Genomic DNA, 6,235 nt, shown 5'->3' on the forward strand with positions numbered 1-6,235 from the left:
CCTCAGGGCACACTTGTAAAGAGTTCTTCAAGAGCGATTTTGATTACACACAATTTTTAGGCTTGACTTTGGAACATAACCTGCAAATAAGGTGGTGTTCTAACTAGCTAGGTGAAATTGAGTTGTTTTACAGTATCTTCCAAATTTGGGGGCCATTGTTTGAACTAGATTACAACAGGACTCATATTGTTAGCATTTGCTCTGCCTGCCCATTAAAACAAACCTGTGAACCTGCTGTACACTTTGAATAGCCTTAAACAAATATCCAGGTACACTTCTTTGTTGGGCCTCTTCTGTTCTCTTCCACAGAGTTCTGTGGGTTTAGTACTAGAACAAATCTTAAAGATCTGTGAAGTTACTAGAAGATGCCCCACCAGGCTTTTCTTACCACCCAGGCTTTGTGACTGTAGAGTGCTGAAGGAGATATCTCCAGTAAGTGTGTACCACACACCCTGCCTGCGTTTTCTCTGACCTCCCCTTAGCACAGTGCTGGCACCAGCCCTGCTTTACAGAAAAGGACACAGGCCAGGCTTCCAGGCCTGCCGAGTGACTCTAAAGTCTTTTCTTTCCATTAGGCTCTGCTACTGTTTAATGCCTTATGTATTTAATATCTAGAATACAGTGTTTGATGGATTAGAAAGAGCTGACGTGCGTGAAGACTGGCATTTTGGGGGTATGGGTCTTAATACCACACACTTCATATTGGTTTCACAAAATCCCAAATACCTGTGTCGTAAAATCCCACCAGACAGATAAATTTTATTTTAAGTAAGGGTGGAATTCAGCCACCATTTGGTGCCTTAACTCCCTTCTTGTCCTCCAGCTTAGAGGGATGAAACACGGATCTCTGTCATAAACCACCACCACAGTGAGCCCAGGGAGGGTGTTTTATCTCAGATTTTTCAACCCAAAGACAAGCTCCACCAGAGCTGTGGCGGTTTGATGAGCTGCCTGCTGCAGAATGCCCGCTAAGGCAGCGACTGCAGCAAGCTTTGGCTCTGCCCTGCCCTACTGTGGTTCCGTATTACTAGTCCTCGGAATTGGGAGGCCTGAGAGGCAGCAGGGAATCCGTGTGGCAGCTAAATCAAGGAGCAGTCAGCGTCCAGACCGTTTTAGCAATGCGGATAGGTGCCACAATTCTCCAGCACCCAACAATTCCCAGAGCAAAGATTTATTGAGCACCCACTGCGTGCCAAGTGGTGGTCCAGGATTGGGGATGTAAACGGTAATAAACAACATTTGGCCTTCATTGTTTTTGTCCTACCCAAGCTTTTTAGAAATGTGTCTAAACTAAGGAAATAGGCTTTGAGATCAGGGGCCTGTGAATAAAAGGCATTAAACGATGGGCTTAGCCACATTTGAGATGCACAAGTCCTGTTTGATTCTTGGTTCTCAGTTCTCAAAGGTGGATAGGAAATGGGTTGTCGCTGTATTTTAACAAGTTTGCCAACTTCTCTGCATGCTGTCTGATAGCACCAAAGTAATTGGTAAGCTGTGCTACCCTGCAGATTTCTCACTTTAATTTAAAACCGCAGTTTAGTTTATGGTTTGTGCTTTGACTTTTCATTCCTAACATCCGATAGATTTTTCTGTTATTTCTAAGTGAATTTGTCTCCATGTTCCTGAGTACCATGTATTCAACATGCTGAAAGGGGATGAGACTTAGAAGCCAGAAGACCCGAGTTTTTCTGGCGCTCTCACTTGAACAGCTTTGATGTTGCCAAGCCTTTCAGTGTCTCAGTTTATTTTTCTCTTTTATAAAGTAATACAAAATCACCTACCGTGGCTGTATCACAGGCTTGTTTGGGGAAGAGTGAGATAATGTATTTAAAATGCTTTGAAAACTTTAAAGCACTATGCCAATGTAAGAAATTATTTAGTCAACCATAAATAGGTACTATGAGCTGTCCTTTGAGTGTTAGAGATGTGAAGATGGGTAAGACACAGGGATAATGACAAGCAGGATGCTAATATGGGGCTTTGAACCAAACTATAAGTCACTTGGCTTGTCTAGGGGTCAGCCTGCGGGGATATGTCGAATAAGGGAGAAAATGGAAGAGAGGCAGAGGCAGTTCCGGGAAACCTGGAAGCCTGCACGAAGTAGTTCCATCTCCATTCTACCAGCAAACTCAGTGGGACTTGGTGCCTGGTGGTGTTTGGCTGTGGAGTAAGCCAACTGTTAATGATGTTGTTACTTGTAATTCCCATGCCAGTGTGGGCAATGGGGAGGGGAAATAAGGATAGTTTTTACAACTTGAGAAGGGGAAATGATAGTGTCTCAAACTGGGGCTGCCCACAGTCAGTCCCATGCTTATAAAATATTAGCGGAAGCGGGGATGAGTTCAGAGCTGGGGAATCAGTGGAGAGATGAGTCTCCTAAGAGATCTCTTTGCCTTTTCCCTTATATTCAGTTCCTCCCCTGCCACCATCAAATTATCCTTCAATGCATTATGCCTTTTGCTAAATGGGCTTTAATAGTACCCTTATCTCCAGGACTGAGACCAACCCCTTGACTTCAGTCTGATGTCCAAGGTATCTTTTAGGAGTCTGGCCTTGCCCCGTCGCCCGCCTGACCCACCTTGGTCCTCTCTACAAATAAGTCATCCCAACCAGGGGGACTTACTCCCCACCCCTCAGTACTCCATGCTTACCTTCTAAGGAACTTCTCTCTCTCCTCCCTTTAGTCAACCTCCAAAACCTACTTCAGGGCTCCCATTTCTGACCTTAAGTGTACCAGCCTGTCAGCTCTTCCTCTTTAGTTCTCCCGAATGTGCTTTTCCCTTCGTACTCGGACGACCTCACTACTATGCCGTTGCTTGTTCTTTCAGTCTAGCGGTTCTGCTGATAAGCTAGATGCTAGCCCATCAGCCCCACTGGCTTGCAAGCCTTGGAACACAAGGCCTCATGAAAACCAGCAGTTTCAATACAACATGTTTGAGTCAGCAAATTAAGTCGTGAAATAAATGGATAAGTTGTGAAAAGAAGGAGCAAATGGAGCTGAAAGGGGAAGAGGGCTTTAACTTCCGTGAGAGGGTATTGAAAACAGAAGGGATAAAAGGGGGAGAGGGCGAAGCTGTCCAGGAAGCATGTTAAGCACGAAAGGAAGAGGGACACCATTATCCCCTTTTCCCCTAAAACAGCAGCTTTATAGGGAGATTCAAATCTCCCAGCCAGGGATAGTGGCAGACGTGCAAGGAATCGTCAAGCAAGTGCCGGGGCAGCCCACAGGGGTCTGGGCTGCAAAGAGTTCAGCAGAGTTGGCTGGGCAGCTGCTGAGGAGGCAAGATGGAAAGGGAGGCGACTGGCTAAGCCACTTGTGCTGAGAACCCCTCTGGTGCTCTGTGGAAGGTGCTAGGCTGTTGCCCAAACTAGATGCACCTGAGATCCATATCGCAACACTAGAAAATGCTTCATGTTTCCATCTTTGGATAATAGAATGATCTTGTATGTATACATGAGGAGAGAACAAATATAGCATTTCAGAGAAATGTATAGAGCTAGATGAGGCCTTGGAAGCCAGCTAATGCGACTGCCTCGCTTTACGAATAAGGAAACTAAGGAGACGAGACATGAAACGAGTAACCTAAGCTCTCACCACTGGTTAGTGGCAAAGCCACGATGAGAATGGAGGGCTCTGGATTCCCAGCTCCCTCCACACTGCTGTCCTCCTCCTTTGTAAATGACTATTATTTTCTCTTTGGAAAAAAATGAGAAAAATGTGGGCAAGATTTACCACTGGAGTACAGAAAAATCAATTTTTGTATATTTTTATCATTTCAGTTACTTGATAATGTACATAATTCAATATAATTATCAAAAAGTACACTTTTATTGGAGGTGTGTGTGGAATACTTTTTTCTGCTGGAGTGTTCAAGGTTTGGACTCGACTGGCCTGGGTCGGCACTGTCTGAGCAAGCGGAAGACGGGCCTTTCCCAAGAGCCTTCCATTCAAGATCCCATTTACCCAGGCTGCACCTGCCAGCCAGCTTTGAGCTTGGGCGACCTCCCAAGGGTTGTGCGCTGTGGTGAGGGCATCCAGATCTGCTGAAGGAGCTGTAGCCATGGGGTGCATGGGCTGCTCTGTCCAGATGTGACCGTACTTTGCTCTTAGGAGCAGTAGAGGTGTAAGAACAAAGGACTCCTGCAGGTTACATGCTAGATTGGGAGAGACTGAGGCACCAAGACTGGGTTTCACTGTAAGAGCTTTGGAGCTATAGCCTCCGGCCAGACTGAAATGGGCAGAGAGGGCGGGGTCCCTGGGCTACCTCCTCCTCTGTGCGCTGCAGGGCTAGGCGAGCTGGGAGGTCCTCCCGTCCACATCATTTGGGGCTAATACTCTGGACCTGCTTTAGTGTGTCCAGCACTCTCACAATCCCAGCTGACTTAGAGTGGGGACGGAACTGCTCCCTCAACCCTCCGCTCCCCTGCCCCTGCCCCATCAGCTAAGCCCTGTTCGTCATCTCAAATTTCAAGTGAAGGAGTTCCATAACCTGTGCAGCGGATGGCTGCAGCCCTTCTATTTTGGATTACTTCCTGCTGCTTTCTTCCCCAGTTTCCTCGACAAAACCCACAGGAGGTGCCTGTGTGCCTTAACAGCTGGCACGAGGCCCTGCCGTCAGGCTCACTGCCAGCTGGCTTCCAAATTCGCAGGCTGGAATGGTCTGGTGAATAAGCTTCCTGCTCGAGTCCCGCTCCAGAGCTGCAGTCAGTGCAGGGAAGTCAAGAACAAGGAGCCACTTTAGGGCTCCGGTTGTGGGGAAGGTGGCCAATCTCTTTAAGGGTCAGCTGACCTTGCTTTTTGCTTGTCCTCCACTCTCTTAGTTGGCCCTCTGGGAGGGAGAATAGGGACCAAGGGCTGGGAGAGTAAGGGGAGTAGGGGACGCGTCTCTCTGGGGCTGTCGTTCCATTTGTTGAAGACGTGGAGCGGTGTTTAGGGGGTCGCAATGGGGGAGACACCAAGTCCAAATAACAGAACAAGGGAGTCAACCCCTGGGGCTGCAGCCTGGCCACCTGTACTTTGACAAGTCCCCAGGCGAGTGTGTCGCCACCTCAGGTGGGAGAACCACTGAACCGGAGCACCCTTTCCGTTCCACCTCCTGATTCCAGCTGTTAGCACCAGGCTCTCTCCTGTTGGCCAGAGGGAGCAACTGTGTGCCATTTCTCACATCCCGAGCCGCGAGTGCCCGGACCTCCCTCAGCAGCTCTCAGACTTGCTCAGGAGGCAAAGCAAGCAAGCAGGAGTCAGGGGCTTGTTCCACGGACATTACGATGAAAAGGAGTCTGTTAAAATGTCGTTGTAAACGTAATCATTTGCCATCTTCTCTTGGCTTCCAGTGTAGAGGTTGTCCATTATCTTTGCTAACCGTTTGCTAATCGGCAAAGTTTAATATTAATAAATTCAACTCTTGTCCAGAACAGGAGGAGGATAGCTTGAGAAACACTGGTCTTGAAAGAAATTTCCACAATGAATTTACGGCTCTTCTTTCAACCTTCTGTCCACAGTGGATTTGTACTGATGTGTTGTGCTGTTCTGTGCTCAGACCCTTCAAGGTGAGATGTGACCTCTGGACTTAATCCTCTACCCTCTCCTAAGATGAGGAAGAATCCTGTCCTGCCACACACGCATCTCACTGCTCGCCACATCACCCCAGCAGAAAAAGGGAGGAAAATCTTCACTGTCCTGTCCAGCCTGCTCCACTCTGCAGGGGGCCAACCACACAGGTGATCACATATCATTTCAGGGGAAAATTCAAACTGACTTTCTGCATCTGGGCCCTGGTTCTTAGTGGCTCACACACACCTTTTCACCTCTAACTACAGGAGAAGTATAGTCAATAGTTGCAAGTAAATGGGAATCAGCTCGTAAAGAGGCCAACCTCGGCGATGCTAAGCTGTGCTAATTCAGCCGACACAGCTTCACTGCGCACCTGCGACGCCACGCGGTTTTGGCTGTCCCATCTTTTATGCTCTCCTCCTCTCAACTAACCCTCAGACCCCCCAACAGCCATAAGGAGTCCAGTCTAATCCCACTAAGAATATGGATGATGACCTTAACGCACATCCAATACCAGCCTTCCGTGAACGCTGTACAGTTGGAGAATGACAAAATGACCACGGGACACCTAGCGTGAATTAGCCACCACTCTGGCCGGACTTTCCAAGCTTCCAGGCCTCAGGCCCAGGGTTAATCCAAACAAAAAGGTTACTGCTTACACTTCTCAGTATTAACTTCCTT

Source organism: Equus asinus, chromosome 9, assembly GCF_041296235.1.
Source record: "Equus asinus isolate D_3611 breed Donkey chromosome 9, EquAss-T2T_v2, whole genome shotgun sequence".
Taxonomy (NCBI): Eukaryota; Metazoa; Chordata; class Mammalia; order Perissodactyla; family Equidae; genus Equus; species Equus asinus.